Source organism: Theropithecus gelada, chromosome 8 (genome assembly GCF_003255815.1).
Source record: "Theropithecus gelada isolate Dixy chromosome 8, Tgel_1.0, whole genome shotgun sequence".
NCBI classification, from domain to species: Eukaryota; Metazoa; Chordata; class Mammalia; order Primates; family Cercopithecidae; genus Theropithecus; species Theropithecus gelada.
In genome coordinates, this window is record NC_037676.1 from 105,303,676 (window position 1) to 105,320,508 (window position 16,833).

At 39.7% G+C, this 16,833-nt stretch overlaps 1 protein-coding gene across 4 annotated transcripts in view; it reads left to right on the forward strand.

Moving 5' to 3' along the window:
* The window catches only part of ATP6V1C1 (ATPase H+ transporting V1 subunit C1), a 53,256-nt gene that overhangs the window by 226 nt on the left and 36,197 nt on the right, over positions 1–16,833 (forward strand). The gene's annotated exons all lie outside the window — the stretch shown is intronic.

Here is a 16,833-nt window from a genome sequence, read left to right on the forward strand (position 1 = left end):
CCCCGGATGGGGAGTCCTGGTCAGGCCGAAGCTTGCGCTGCGATCGCCGTCTGGGAAGGACGGGGGTGGGTGCGGGGGCAGAGACCGTGGCGTTGGAGCTGGAGCTGGCTGGGTGGCTGTGTCTGCTTTCTCGGCGCCAATTCACCGTCTGGGGCCTAGGTTCCGTCTCTAAGGAAGAGAAGGAGGGAAAAAGAGAAAGCTCTCGTGGGTAGTTAATGACAGGCTGAAAAGGAGAGATACAGCGATTTGGCACCTTTCTTCTTGGGTAGGAATGCACGCCGCCTGATTGAGGGGGATGAAGTGACAGAGAGGTCCAGGTGAGGCTATGGAGTGGTGTGTGTGAGGTCACAGCTAGCTCAAGTGCCTTCACTGGGTGTGTGTGGGGGGGAGTTCGCGGGTGTCAGGGGGTCGGGGGTGGTGGATGACAGTTTAAAGGCCTAGTAGCCCCTCACTGCAGGCAGGGAGCCCTCACAGAGTACACAAGGTCCCCCTAGGAATGGGAAAGAAGAGGAATCCAGAGAACCCAACTATTTTTTAGTAGAATGGGGGAGGGTAGGCAAAAAACCAAAACAAAACCCTAGAAGAGAACTTGGTGAGAGTCACGTAAGGCATATTGAAGCACTTGAGAAACAGGAGTGTGGGGGAAGCTAGTACTCTTTTCAGGGGAAAATTCTGATATGTTAGGGAAAAATCACATGCTTCAGTGAGAGCCCAGTACTTAGCACCGCTCTGGGAATGGAGCGGTGGGATGTAAACAGTCTATCCTTAGGAGTTCACACTAATGTTGGAGAGAAAAGTTACACACAGGACACGTTAAAATACGATGCAGTTTATATATAATTACCAAAAAGAGAATGCGAAGTGCTTAGAAAGTGTGGAGCAACGACACGTGTAAACTGGCACTATGGGAAAATATTCTGGAGGAAAGAAAACTTGAGTCTTGGCAAGCCCTTAGGATTTGAACAGGTTGAGAGAAATGGGAGTAATTTTACAGACGGGGAAAGCCACAGTATTTGAAAGCCTGAAGACTGGGATAGGGAATGCTTCTTGGGGAGTCAGAAGTCTAGCTTTTGTAGTGGATTGCACTGTGGAGAAGTGGGAAAGAAAGTTGGGAGTCAGGTAATGAGGACTTTTGAATGGTAGTCATTTACTTATTCATGCAAATAATGTGTATTGAATACATGCTATATGCAGGTACAGTGCTGATGGTAGGGTTTAGAAAATTGTCTTTATAGAGCTTACAGGCAAGCATAGGGGATGGATTTTAAAAATCAAGCGTGAAATGTGCTTTGAAGGAATAACGGTGGTATGAAAGAGTGTACTGGGGCATGTGTATTATGGAAGATTTAAAAAAGGCATTGCTAAGAATATGACTTTTTAAAAATTAAAACAATTTTGTTTGTTTTCTTCATACCCTCTCCCTCTGAGAGGGTATGACTTTTGACCTGAGATCTGAAAAGAGACTGAAAAAGGAATGTGAAGGTGTAAATGAAAAGAACATTCCAGGCCTGTCAGAGTGGCTCATGACTGTAATCCCAACATTTTGGGAGGCTGAGGCGGGAGGATTGCTTGAGGCCAGGAGTTCAGGAACAGCCTGGGCAACATAGTGAGACCCCCGTCTCTACAAAAAATAAAAAAATAACTAGCTGGGAGTGGTGCGTGCCTGTAGTCCTAGCTGCTAGGAAGGCTGAGGCAAGAGGATCATTTGAGCCCAGTAGTTCGAGGCTGCAGTGAGCTATGATCATGCCACTGCACTCCCTCCTGGGAAACAGAGCTAGACCCTGTCTGTGAAAAACGAAAAAGGAACGTTTCAGGCTGAAGCAACAGCGTATGTCAAGGCCCTGAAATGTGAAGAGGAAAAAAGCTTTTCAGCGTTTTTGAAAGGCTAGCGTGGCTGACACGGGGAGGGAGAGAGGCAGGTGGAGAAAGCTGGGGTCAGGCCAAGCAGAGCTTTTATTCTAAAAACAGAGGGAAGCCAGTGAAGATTACAGGCAGTGGATTGAGACAGGTTGTGGCTTTTTTTTGGGAATAATGGAGGGTAGCAAAAGGGAATGAGGGGAGACCCGCTCAGGGAAACATTGTTGTCATCCACTGAAGGATTTGAAGGCAGGATACCTTCTCTCTCCACTGAGGACTTAGGAGAACGTTTAACTGTACTCACTTTTAGGGGGTTCAGGAGTTGGGGAAGGGAAAGAATGATTAGATTCTATCTACACCCTTCACAGGGTAGTTGTAACTACCCTCGAGGCAGTCCTGAAGTACGTAGCGGAGGCTCTTTTGCAAAAATTTGTTTTGGCTTTTCAAATTTATCCTTTTGTAAGGTCGTCTATTTCAGAATATCTTTTATTGAAATATGTTAGTTACAGGGAGGGATCACTTTCATGTCTATTTTGTTCTTACAGTTCTTTGAAAGACAGTGAATGAAAATGCTATTCTTTATATAGATGGGAACCTGGAACTAGAAACAGGTAAAGTGATTTGGCTGAGTCCGGAGTAACTGCCACAGTTTCTGACTGCTGATGTATTCCTGCTGATTACCTACACAGTACTAAAACCACAGTCACATCTAGAGAAAAGGGCAAGTTTTTTGAAGTGCACAGTAGTCTTTGATTCAGCATTTTTTTTTTTTTTGGCGAACTTCTCCCTGAAGATTCAGCACTTTTGATGAACTTTTTCTGGTAGAACAGCTTCAAAGGAATTGGCAGTGGTGGGCCGTGTCTTATCTGTAATCTTGGGTAGAGCTGTTCAATTTACAGTTCATCTGGAGGAGACAATGAACAACAAGGTGAACTGAAAGTGCTCCGGTTGTCAATCACAGTTCTTTGGCAACAAGTGAGTCTCAAATTATGCTGAAGAGTGAGTCTCAGGGTTCTGTCTCAGAAGTCCTGGATCTTTTTCTTTTTTGGTATACCTTGCAGGGACTAGATAAAATCTAAAGAAACAGTACTCAGGATCTAACTAAATGTTGAGAGCTAGATAGTGTAATTCAGCTTTTAAAACTTGGCACAAAATACTCATTTTTATTTTTTTGGTATATTGGTCTTAGGAGCCTCATGTACATTAGTTTTTGCAACTTAAACTTTAGGGCTTCAAAAATCTGATTTTGTGATTATTTCCACAACTCATGAGATAATACCATTGGCCAACTGGAATGCCAAAGTAAACCTTTGCCAAAGGTCTCCATGTAGTTCACCCATCCCTAAGCAGTAAGTCTTCTTTTGAACTTGATTCTGCTTAGGAGTACTACAGTTTTGACTGAGTACCTCCTACTTACAATTTTGCTCTTGGACATATTTAAATCTATCTACAGGTTACACCTTTTTCACTTTTTGGATGTGCAATTATATATCATTTTATTTATAAATTAATTCATGTTAGATTTCCATTTTTCATCAATTTTTTAAGACAGAGTATAAACATTAGCATAGTGCCCTTGGGAAGCTTAGGCAATAAACCAAGGCAATCTAAAATTTCCTATTGACGTGAGTGATTCTTGGAACTAGACATTTCAAACTATATTCTTGATGCTGAAACAGAATTTTTTCCCAGCGGTACATCTACTTCTAACATTATACCATGTGCAAATGTGCTATGCATTTATTGAGTTAAAAAAATGAGCCAGGTAGGCAGTGGAGGAGAGGTGCTTTGGTTATATCAGGGGATGAAAGTGTTAACTGTATATCTAAAATGTGGGGGTTTGTGTGTCTGTGTGAGTATGTGTGTGTATTTGAAAATGCTAGGTAAGTGATGTTTTACAGAAAGGGATCAATGTATCTTCTAAGGTATTTTAAGCAGACTATCAATGAATAAGAAGTTATAAATTAAGGCATGTTAACAGGTGGTTTAACTTTACCATGAAAGGTTTTCCTTTTGAATCAGCCCATAGTTTAGTGTTTCTGTGTGGGTGCTATTGGCAGTTTGGAGGTCTGTTTCGCCCCTCCCACTAAATGCTGATTAGCGATCTCCACATTGGGACAACCCAAAATGCTCCCATACATTTCCAAACTCCTCCTAGAGGAGAGAGGCACCATTTGGTTGCAAAACATGCATGTGGTGTCATTGTTTATTTGTTGGGCAACTATTAAGATGTTGAGGATACAGAGGTTAAAAGTAATATTTTAATAAACTGCATATAATGGAATTCAAGTAATTTAAAATCCAGTTTTTGATGTTTTAATGTAACTCCTTTAGTGTAAAATTACTGAAACTATATGCTAATATTTATTTGAGGCACTTGTCTTTCGTAAAACTGCATGAATAACTCAAATAGAGTCCCCTCAATCTCAATAAAATGTAGTCACTGACTTTGGGCAACTAATTTCACCAGCTGTTCCCTCGTTTGCAAGTGGGGGTGGTGATAACATCTCTTTTGAAGGAATTAAGTACAAAATTGCTTCAGTAGATGGAAGTGCTTATCACTGGGCACGGCACATGGTACATATTCAGTGTTACCTGTAAACAGAATCTCAACCTTACTTAGAGTCATGAATTGGAGAAAACTAACTTATCTTAAAGTCTTTAAGTTGATGAATTTCATGCCAAAATACATTGTATTAGAGATACACCTTCTAGCAGAATGTGGTACCGTAGTCCAGTCACTATTATAAATTACCGGCCCTGAAGAAAAGGGAAGTCATGTTTTGTGAGCCATAAGTGTAGATTCAGGGAATCCCCTGGCATGGAAGGAATTATTTGCCCTCTGGGTCACTGCTGAGTTGCCTGTGCAGAGGAGGAGTCTCTAGAAGCTGAGAAGGTTTTGGTGATTACTTGCAGTAATGGGTGTTTGACAGGGCCCTCCTGGCCACGTCTGCCAATTCAGCAGCTTTACCAGAAGTTACTAGAAGTTTTTCCAGCATTGTATTGTGTCTGTGTTACATCCCCAACCCCACTCCACGATGTCACAATGTGTTTCCAGTTTTTATGATAGGCATCTATGTGAAAGTAAGGCTTTGCTTTTACATATTGCTTTCTAGGCAAATGTGGAATAAAAAAAATTGTAGTTGTTGATAAAATGTATCTAATAAAGATTAAATTGTCTTTCATATTTAAGTATACTTATGGCAATAAATTATGGTAGACTTAATAGGATTATAGAGCATTTATAAGTGTTGTTTCCATTGAAAACAAAGCATGGAATATTTAAGATTTATTTAAGAACGGCGGGGCCGGGCGTGGTGGTTCACGCCTGTAATCCCGGTGCTTTGTGGGGAAAAGGCGGGCAGATCCCTTGAGGTCAGGAGTTCAAGAGCAGCCTGGCCAACATGGTGAAACTCCATCTCTACTGAAAATACAAAAAATAGCTGGGCATGGTGGCTCGTGCCTGTAATCCCAGCTACTCAGGAAGCTGAGGCAGGAGAATTGCTTAAACCCAGGAGGCAGAAGTTTCAGTGAGCCGAGATGGCGCCGATGGCACTCCAACCTGGGCAAAGAGTGAGACTCTGTCTCAAAAAAAAAAAAACAAAAAAAAAAAACTACATCATATATTCTGACAATTTAAACATCTCATTTCATATGAATCGTGGAAGTATTCCTTGAAAGGTAAAGTTACTGAAAATGTTTAAACAAATTGTATTATGTGCAAGCCCCTGCCACAATCCCAGTTAAGATGCTTCTGTTTTGAAGGATAGAATTTTTACATTCAAAGAGGAAATAGTTATTTTTACTTTTTATTTGTATGGTGTTAGTGATTTCTAGGGTAGGATGTGGCAACTTTTTACCTGAGTGGATTGTGGTAAATGTTTCGCATAGATCAGTTCTGTTAAAAGTTGATGTACACATTTAGAAGACTAAATGATACTTCACTGATAGCTGAGGTATGCCTTCTTATGCTTCTTAAAATAAGCTGCTTTAGTAAACTTGGTATTTTCAAGTATTGAAAAGGAAGTTGTTTTGCATGGAGACTACCTTTTAGGCTTAATTTATTGTGAAATTTAATTTACCGTGAAAGGTGATTGCATTTCAGAGACCACGGTTTGGTTTTCTTGAAAGCATTAAAATCAGTTAAGTGTTGGAGCGCTTAGTGGAGTGCGGTACTGTTTTCTGCAGTTGCCCCTATCTTGGGTCAATCCCATACCTTCCATTCACAGAAGCAGTGCCAGCAGCTGTCTTGTTCAGGTTTATAACCACCCCCCCCCCCCCCCCCACCCCCCCCCACCACACACACACCTTTTGTGTTGTAATCGTTGTTGTTTTGTTGTCTTTGTATGCAAATCAATTGTGGTAGGAAAATAATCCATAGCCTTCAAACTCTCAGAAGTGGGAGATAAAGTAAATGAAATTAACAGTCCCAGAGCTTTGAATCCAGGTTTTTTTGTTTTTTGTTTTTTCCCTTTCCCCTTTCCTCACACTTTTTTCCCTTCCATGTTGAAAAATAATTGTTACTTTTTTTTTTTTTTAAGCAGCACACTTACTGCAGTCAGACAAAATAGAAGTGCCTACAGAATTGACTAGTGTTTCCCTTTTACCTGCCTGTATCTTCAGTGTTTTTTTCTGTCTTGACATCTGTATGAAGTCTTCCTCCCACCCTCCCTGCACACACACAGACCTGCCTACTCATAAGACCTGCCACTCTCTCCCACCCCCAGTTGTAAGCTCCATGAGGACAGGTTCTACATTTTATTTGTTTTGTTTCTCAGAGCCTGCTACAGTTTTGGGAACTTAAGCACCCAAAATATTTTGTGAGATGAATAAGAGCTTAAATTGAGAACAGTTACAGTCAGATGAGATGTGTGACAAAATATAAAATAGATGTCTGCCTGATGCTGTTAATGACATGAGTGTAAGTAGACATGTGGGAGAAGTAGTGGAATTACAGTAACAGGTTTTGTGCATGGATGGACTTAGCTGGGAAAATCATTTTGTTAAGGGAGGCTTGGGTTGGCTTAAACTGGAAGAGAGAAGTTTGTTTTGTGCGAAACAAGCAAAGGCAGAGTAGGAAAGAGAAAGGAGACCTGGGGTCAAGATGGATTAAGAGAGCTCAGGAGGAATGCGAGGATAAGGCAGAAAAACTCAGACAGGGACACTAGTAGTGATGACAGTAAAGATTGGCAGATTTGAGTTTTGTTTCCAAGAAAGAAGCAGGACTAGGGGTGTATGTTTTTGTGAGTTGTTCAGCCTTCTGTCCATAGCCTTCAAGAGTATTGCCATTTCTTGTAACATTAAATAATACTGTATAATCATAGAAATGCCTGTTTTGTTATAATGGTTCTGAAATTTGGGTGAATTACCTGAGGGACTTAAAATAGAAAAAAAGAATCTTGGGCCTCACCTAGTATAGGTTCAGGTAATGAGTATAGGAGCAGAAGAGGATCCTGGATATTGCAATCCAATCCTCTCGTTTTACAAATGAAGACATTTATGCAGACAATTATATGCAGAACTGGGATTAGATTTCGAGTCTTCATATCCTCAGTGCAGTGCTCTGGCAATTACATTGTGCTTCCTGAAATTGACGTTTTGGTTTCCTTTGGCTGTGATTCCCAGTGAGGTAAAAGGACTGTTTACCAACTTTGATCACATCTTCAGAGGTAGCTGCAATTAACCACATTTGCCCTTCTCTTTTGTATGGACTCCAGGACTCTTTGTTATGATGCCATTTAATGGTCTCTAAACTTTTTAGTGTTTTCAATTATGAGGATACTGCCCTAATAAAGATGTGGTGGGGCATTTTTGTGTGTGTGTTTACATGTAATAATTTATTATTAAAGAATTAGGAAAAAGAAATATACAGAAAGGATGAAAACAAATGTTCATAATCACTCCGAAGAGGTAATTGTTAACAGTTTTTTTTTTTTTATAATTTAATGTTTATACCTATACATATCCTTATTTCCTTTCTTAAGATTGGCATAGCTAGGTCAAAGGATATGCACATTTTGTGTGTTTTGATAAATATTTCCCAATTGTGTTCCAGAAATTGTCCATCTTTTGTTTCTTTTTTTTTCTTTTTTAGACAGAGTCTCTCTCTGTCACCCAGGCTGGAGTGCAGAGGTGTGATCTTGGCTCACTGCAACCTCCGCCTCCTGGGTTCAAGTGATTCTCCTGCCTCAGTCTCCCAAGTAGCTGAGATTACAGACGTGTGCCACCACATCTGGCTAGTGTTTGTATTTAGTAGAGATGGAGAATTTCACCCTGTTGCCCAGACTGGTCTTGAATTCCTGTGCTCAGGTGATCCACCCACCTCAGCCTCCCAAAGTGTTGGGATTACAGGCGTGAGCCACTGAGCCCAGCCCATCTGTTGTTTCTCATCTGCAGAATTTTCTTGGGCTCTCGTGTAATATACAATTATTTGAGATTATTTTAGAAATAGATGATGCAGTGTATTTAAGATATATCTTAGGTATTTTATTAATGATGACAAGTTGTTATAGCTATATTAATGCTTTTATTTTATTTAAAAAAAATTTTTTTTGAGATGGAGTCTTGCTTTATCGACCAGGCTGGAGTACAGTGGCACAATCTCGGCTCACTGCCACCTCTGCCTGCCGGGTTCAAGTGATTCTCCCACCTCAGCCTCCTGAGTAACTGGGACTACAGGCGTGCACCACCATGCCCAGCTAATTTTTGTATTTTTAGTAGAGACAGGATTTTACTATGTTGGCCATAGTTGGTCTCGAACTCCTGAGCTCAAGTGATCCACCTGTCTTGGCCTCCCAAAGTGCTGGGATTAAAGGTGTGAGCCACTGCACCTGGCCTATTAATGCTTTTAAATAAATTTATATTTTACCCATCAAGATAACACGCCTTACATCTGCAGATTAATGACACATAAGTAAATGTTGGAGACATTTATTCAAGCTGCAGCTGTTTTTCTTTTTAAACAAAAATGAACATTTTCCTTGTTAGTACAAAAGCAATACATGTTCATTGTGTTCCATTTTTCACAAACACAGTAGTACACCAGTCTTTGAGCCTAGATTTGGTAAATTTTTGCCTTTTATTGTTGTCAATCTTGTTTTCTGGTAAATGTTAAGACATGGGGCTGAGAGAGGCTGGGAAGTTGTGGCTGAATCCCTGCATAGAAACAAACAGAACAATTAGCAAAACTGAACACTTGTGAATAATACGTACAACAAAACTAGATGAGACTTCAGTTTTTGTCTGCAGTGGAGTAACTGGTACCATATTTGCTTTCCCACCATAAACAATTACAAATCTGGACAAGATATATTAAAAAACTGTTTCCAGACATCAGACAATAGGCAGTATGGGAGCTGAGAAAAAGGAAATGAGTAATTCCTCCTGCTTTTTCCTGTGGATACTCTCTGCACCATGTTTTAGGAAGCGGACACCCATGCAGAGCGTCTTGGTCTTGCTGAGTCGAGGAGACTGGACTTGGGGAGGGTTTATCTGGCTGAAATTCGCAGGTGGGATTGACAAAGAGAGGGAGCTAGGAAGAGAAATAAACACCAGAAACTTACAGGGGGATCTCTGCAGGAGCGCTAACAACGAATGACCAAAGAGCTTTAAAGAATTGACAGAGCTTATGGTGCTGGGAGGCATTTGAATTCTGACCACATATGGGGGAGAGACCTTACTGAATACCTGGGACATTCAATAGAATCCCCAAAAGGTCAGACCTCAGTATTAGAGACTAAGTTAGCCCTAGAGTAAGGCCTTAGATCTGTCCTAACAATGTTTGAAAACAAGCCTTGGGCGGATCAAGCTGATCCTCTGCTAACTTACCTGCCCACCAGAACAAAGTACAACACTCTTAAAAGGAAGACAGCAAAGTCCAGTGATAAACAGTGCAACATTTTTACAAATATGCTCAGTGTTTTAACAGAAAACATAAACATAATGAGGAAAGAAATGGAAGATATTTTAAAAATGGAACTTAAAGCAAAAAAATACATAAGAAGTGAAATATTCACTGGTGAGAAGAATAACAGATAAGATACTCCAAAGAAAAGGTCAGCAAACTAGAAGATACAGCAAGAGACTGTTAGTCGTATTTGTTGCCATAAAGGAATCTGTGAGACTGGATAATTTATAAAGAGGTTTCTTTGGCTCACAATTCTCTAGGCTGTGCAAGCATGGCATCCAGATCTCAGCCTCTGTTGAGGCTTCAGAAAGCTCTTGAGTCATGGCAGAGGGGAAGGGGAGCAGGAGTGTCACTTGGTTGAGAGAAGGAGCAAGAGTTAGGGAGAAGGTAACAGTCAGATCTCATGACAACTTCTTACTATGGGGAGGGCATCCTGTTTTTAACAATAAGATTTCAAGGTAGCTTATTACTCCAGGGAGAGCACCAAGCCATTTATGAGGGATCTGTCCCAATGACCCAGACAGCCACCAGGCCCCAGCTCCAACAATGGGGTATTTATTCAACATGAGATCTCGGGAGGACAGACATCCAAACTATATCACTATCCAAAATAAAACACAGTGAGAAAAACAACTGAGAAAAATGAATGAAAGCTCAGTGACCTGTGGAGCAGTATCAAGTAATTTAACATACATGTGATCTTGTATGTTAAAAGAAGGAAGTGAAGGCAAAAACATTTGAGAAAAAATAATGGCTGAAAACATTTCAAATTTGATGAAAACTATGAATGGATCCAAGAAACTCAACAAACTCCAAGCAGAGTAAATACTTGTGACCTTGGGGTAGGCAGATTTTTCACATGCTACAGAAAGCATATATTATGAAACAAACAAACAAAAATAAACTGATAAATCGGACATTGGCAGAATTGCAAACTTCTATTCAAAAGCATCATTAAGAAAAGTCAAGCCACAGACTGAGAGAAAATATGTCAGTATGTATATTTCACAAGGAAGTTGTGTCAAGATCATATAAAAATTTTGTGGAACTCAATAAGTGAATCCGGTATTCTAAAAACTGGGCAAAAGACTTGAATAGAAAATATACAAATGGCAAATAACATGAAGAGCCCCTGAACTTCATTAGTCTGATTAGAAATGCATCATGAAAATGCAACATAACCCTGCAACCCACTGGAATGGCTAAAAATGAAAAGACGAAGAACACTGAGTGTTGGTGGAGCGTCTGGAGCCTGAGTACCTTGCTGTTGGGAATATAAAATGTTATATATCTGCTTTGAAAAACAGTTTGGCAGTCTCCTCTCCCCTCCCCTCCGTTCACCTCCCCTTACTTTTTTTTTTTTTCTTTTTCTTTTCTTTCTTTCTTTCCTCACTCTGCCGCCCAGGCTGGAGTGCAGTGGCATGGCTCACTGCAACCTCCACCTTTTGGGTTCAAGCAATTCTTGTGCCTCAGCCTCCTATGTAGCTGAGATTACAGGCCTGCACCACCACACCTGGCTAATTTTTGTAATTTTAGTAGAGACGGGGTTTCAGCATGTTGGCTAGACTGGTCTCGAACTCCTGGCCTCAAGTGATCCACCTGCCTCAGCTTCCCAAAGTGTTGGGATTATGGGTGTGAGCCACCATGCCTGGCCAATTTCCTATAAAATTAAATATACATTAATCATTCAACTTATAAATTCTACTTTTAGAACTTTTTATCCAAGATAAAAATATATCTTCACAGAGAGCTTTGTAGAGGAATGTTCATAGAATCTCTGTTCTTAGTGGTCCCAAACCAGTAGTAACAATCCAAATGTTCATCAACTGGTGAATGTATGAACAGACTATAGTAGATGTATACGATAGAATACTAAGTAATAAAACAGATTGAACTACTAATACACACAACATGGACAGATACCAAAGACTTGCTGAGCAAAAGCCAGATACAAAAGAGTATCTAATGCATGCTTCCATTTACAAGGAAATTCTAGATCAGGCAAAACTAATCTATAGTGACAGAAAGCAGACCAGCATTTGCCCAGGTTTGGCAGTGAGGTAGGGATTGACTGGACTGAGTGTGAGGGAAGGTTTGGGGATGATGGAAGTGTCCTTAGTATTGGTTTTGACAGTGCTCACACAGGTGTATACATTTGTCAAAAACTCATCAAACTCTTATTATGGGTGCATTTAATTCTATATACATTATATTTTAATGAAGTTGATTTTATAGAAAACAGTGGAAGTGAGGGAAGCTAACCAACTATAATCCAGGTGCTTGATGTTATCTCATTTAATCCTCACAGTAGTTTTTATTGAAGAATATTCAGCAAATATTTTCTGAGATTCTACCATGCTGGTCTCTATGCCAAGTACTGAGGATAAAATGATGAGCAAAAACTATCATGATTTCCACTTACCCTCCTGGGCAGTTTATTTGAAAGACAGATATTAGTAAAAAGTGCCCCCCCCCAACCCCCAGGGAAATACTGCAAAGAAGGTGCTATGAGAGCATATAATACATTCATCCTTAGCATATATGTTCTCATATGATCTATGATGAGACACATACTACATAATGTATCTTTTATAATATATAAGATCCTTTATGTGCCCCAGTTTCTTTGTAACTACTACCCCTCTACTGGGGTTTCTCTAACTACTAAATGAGTTCATACATGTGAAGTGTTTTGACTGGTGCTAGTAGATAGGAAGTGCCCAGTAAGTGTTGGCTGCTATGAACATTTGACAGTTCTAATTGTCTAATATTGCAGGGGTACACCTGTGCTAACTCAGGGAACGCTGGAGTAGGACTGCATATTGGGGAAGAGATCATAAGTTTGACTAGAAGTGTTGGGTTTTAGCTGCTTTTGAGACATCCAAGTGGAAAATGTCTTGTAGTCAGATGTGGATACTGGTTGGGTACAACTCTAGATGCTGCAGAGGGCTCTGGGCTGGAGACATACATTTCAGAAAGTGTCCAGCATCTAGACTAGAATTGCCTCAAGTGTAGAGGAGATCATTAAGAAACGTGCTATACACACATTCACACATACACATACACACACACACACACACACACACACACAGGGACATAGACCTGGATCTGAGCCTTGAGAAACTACCATTTAATTAGGGTGCCTTTTTGATCGTCATCGCCTCTGTTTAGCATATGATTTGCTACATTTAGGCCAGACTTCCTTTGTATTCAAGATAAAATAAAGGGAAATAATTATAAATAAAAACGAGCAGTGAAGGAGGTGGTGTCAGGTTCTTGGTGAGTTGATGACAAATGGCCACCAATTTTTACAATTTGTTTCCTTGCAGCTGAGAGAAAAAGGGAAATATGTTTAGCAACATGGATCCCATTTTCCGATGAATAAAAACATACATACTCATCTGCAAAGATAATTTTTGTTTGAAACTAAACTTAAATTGTTCTTAAATTTCAAGGATAATTTTTTTTTTTTTTTTTTTTTTTTTTTTTTTGAGACGGAGTCTCAGTCTGTCACCCAGGCTGGAGTGCAGTGGCTCCATCTCGGCTCACTGCAACCTCTGCCTCCCGGGTTCAAGTGATTCTCTTGCCTCAGCCTCCTGAGTACCTGGGATTACAGGCGCATGCCACCATGCCTGGCTAATTTTTTTGTATTTTTAGTGAAGACGTGGTTTTGCCATGTTGGGCAGACAGGTCTTGAACTCTTGATCTCAGGTGATTTGCCTGCCTCAGCCTCCCAAAGTGCTGGAATTACAGGCGTGAGCCACTGTGCCTGGCCTCAAGGAGAAATTTTTTTACCTGACTTGTGTGACAAGTTGACAGTGGACATCGTTTAAAAATGGAAAAAACAGATTTTGCAAAATACTTACGATGTTACTGTCATAGGAAGTTCTTACCTTCCTCCTTAGGTACTTAAGTAGCTTGTCTTTCCTATTAGGCTCTTCACTGAGAGTTAGTTTGCTTTGATGAGAGGTAGAAGAACTGAGGCCATGGCTTTGCCTGAAGTACAGATAGGTTCTTTATCAAACCCTCTTTTTTGTATCTTTGACTTTATTCACCCTTGACATAAAAGACAAAAGCTTACTTAGGAACCTGCAGCTCTACCAATTTTTAATTTTTACTGTAAAATAAGGATTTTCTGGAAGACTAAAAAACACATTTAAAAAACATGTGAATATTTTTGCCTTTGTTTTATCTCTGATCAGACTTTTTGTTTGGTTCCATCATTGTTATATTTGAATTTGAATTTTATTTATTAATTCAACAGGCATTTATTAAGTCCCTGCTATTGCCAGGAATTTAGTGTATTCTGGCTCTCAGGGTTTCACAGAGAAGAAGATATGATTCTGGCTCTTCAGGATTTCTCAGTAAGGTGGAGAGGAAAATATGTTATAAAAATGAGGGAGAATATGATGAGTGCGTAGTAGGGGCATTTATAAAGTATGAGTAAGCAAAGGATATTTCCCATCTGGGATATGGGGGAGAGTCTTGGGAGGTAGGATGAGGTGGGGCAGCAGCAAATACAGTCACCCCCAGAAAGTGCGGCAGCATGGAAAGGGGAAGGTCTAGGTACATTATTTTATTCATACTTTCCGACAGCTGGGTGAAGAGAGGTGTCATATTTCCACTTCACAGATGAGGAAACTAGTAAGGGGGTAGAGTCAGAGTTTTAACTGTTGCAGGACTCCAAAGTTTGTGTTCCTTCCTCCATGATCTGGCAGGTCCATCGAATCTCTAGTATCTGATCTCTAGTCTCAAAGTATACTTTGAATCTTGAATTTTGTGTGTGTGTGTCCTTTTGTTTGGAGGAATCATTGTTCCTTCTAGGAGGTAGGATAGTTTTGGATGCTGGGCAATGCTGCTTTAGAAATTGTGATGATCCAGGATGAAGGGAACAAGTAAAGGAAGCTTGGATCCCTTTATCAGAATTCACCGTACCAACAGGCTGCTCTGAGCCTGGAACCAAACATAGGGTGAAGGTGTTATTGAAGCTTACATGTGGATCGCTCTTCAAAGAGGACAGCCCAGGCGCACCAGACCACAGAACGTTCTTTTCTCCTAGTGTGACACAATAGAGAGAACATGGCCTGTAGAGTCAAACACAACTGAATTTGAACCCCATCTGCCAGTCTTGAAACCTTGGGTAAACTACTGACCTCTCTGTGTATTACTGCCTATCTCATGGGTTGTAGTGATAATGGAATAAAGTGATGTATGAGAAGTGAAAAGCACGGCATCAGACTTAGAAGGCACCTTTTCCTTCCTTTCTTCCTCATCTTCTAACACCTAGGCTCTAGGGAGGTCTCACTTAAAAGCTAGAATTATGAGCACAGTGGCGCACACGTGTAATCTCAGCACTTTGGGAGGCTAAGGCAGGAGGATTGCTTGAGGCTGGAAGTTTGAGACCAACCTGAGCAACATATCAAGACTCCATCTCTACAAAAAATAGAATTTTTTAAAAGCTAAATTAGAGAACTTCTATAATATTTTTAGACTATAGTTTTGTTCAGAATTTATCATGACATTATTTCCTTTGATCCTAATAAAAGCTCAGTGAAGTAGATAGGGCAGGTATTATTCATAGATGAGAAATGAGGTCCTCTTTCCTATTCCTTGAAATCCTTTGAAAGCCTGTTAGAAGGAAAGATTTTCTGGAACTCTAAGTAGTATGATAGTGACATCTACTGTAATAGCTCATATTATTACAATCTTTGAGGAAGCAGCAGTTTAGATAATTTAGCACTATCATCAGGAAGAATTTAACGGTTGACTTTACTACCTGCCATTTTGGGAGGAGAGGAGATACAAAAATTTATCATTAAATATACTAACAGAAAACCACTTGCATAAAATTATTATAACAAAATCTCAATTTTCCAGAAACCACGATCACTTAGAAGATCTGGATTACTAAAAGAGGTTTAAAGCTGCTATTAGATTTTCTAATAACTGAAAATGTTCAAGTTCAAGATAGTTTGTGCTAAAAAAGCTAGATTCGGTAAATGCAAGAGTATTAACTGGAAGAAACCAGAGATAGGTGGTGAGGTGATCCAGGTGTTGCGAAGAACAGGGACAGGATGACAAGAGGGCAGGAGATAGGTCCACGAGATTTCAGCAGGAATTTATTTTTAAAAGCAACTTCTTGAGATAGGTTCTGGAGTTAGTATAGGTATAGCCTGAGCCTTGCAACATTATGCAGTTAGATTGTCGAACATATTGACCCCCAAATACGTTTTTAAATTGATTTTTTAAAAATAAAAATAATTTAAAAAAAAAATAGAGACAGGGCCTCGCTATGTTGACCAGGCTGATCTTGAACTCCTGAGGTCAAGTGATCCTCCTGTCTCAGGATCCAAAAATACTTTTAAAACAAATCCTAAACTCTAAAAGCATTGTCTGCAATGTATTATACTTGGTCATAAGAAGATATAAACAGACTAGTAAGCATTTCTACTAGGTGTAAAACAAAAAGGTTGTACTTTGAGGATTAATTTGGTATCTAGATTATTCTCTGAATATCCCCTTTTAAAGTTCACTAAAATTTTATTTTTAATAAATTTGCTCTGCAGTGTTATGTTTTAACTTGTAAATTAAATACATTCTTGTAACAATTGTACAAATATTTAGTTTTGAAGTATTTCAGATATACAGAAAAATTTTAATATTGCAATTAATGACATCCATGCAGATTAGCAAGTATTAACATTTTGCTATATTTGCTCAATTTTTTAAATGAAATCTTACACACAAAACTAAAGCTCCTTTCTCCTATGCATATTTTAGTATTTTCAGTAAGTGTATATAACTCTGAACAATATATACTATTGTGTGTTTTTCAGTTGTAGAAATAGAAACTTACTCTGCTGGTAGGAACTTAAGTTGATAGAGGCTTTGGAGAACAGTTTGGCAATACCAGAAGAGTTGGCAGTGGTGTGTGTCAGTTGTCTCATGCTGCACAACAAACAACCCCAAAACTTATTGGCTTAAAACAGTGATTTCTTATTTCTCCTAATTTTGTGGGTTGCTGGGGTAGTCCCTCTGTTTGTTTTACCTGGACTCATTGATGCAGCTGC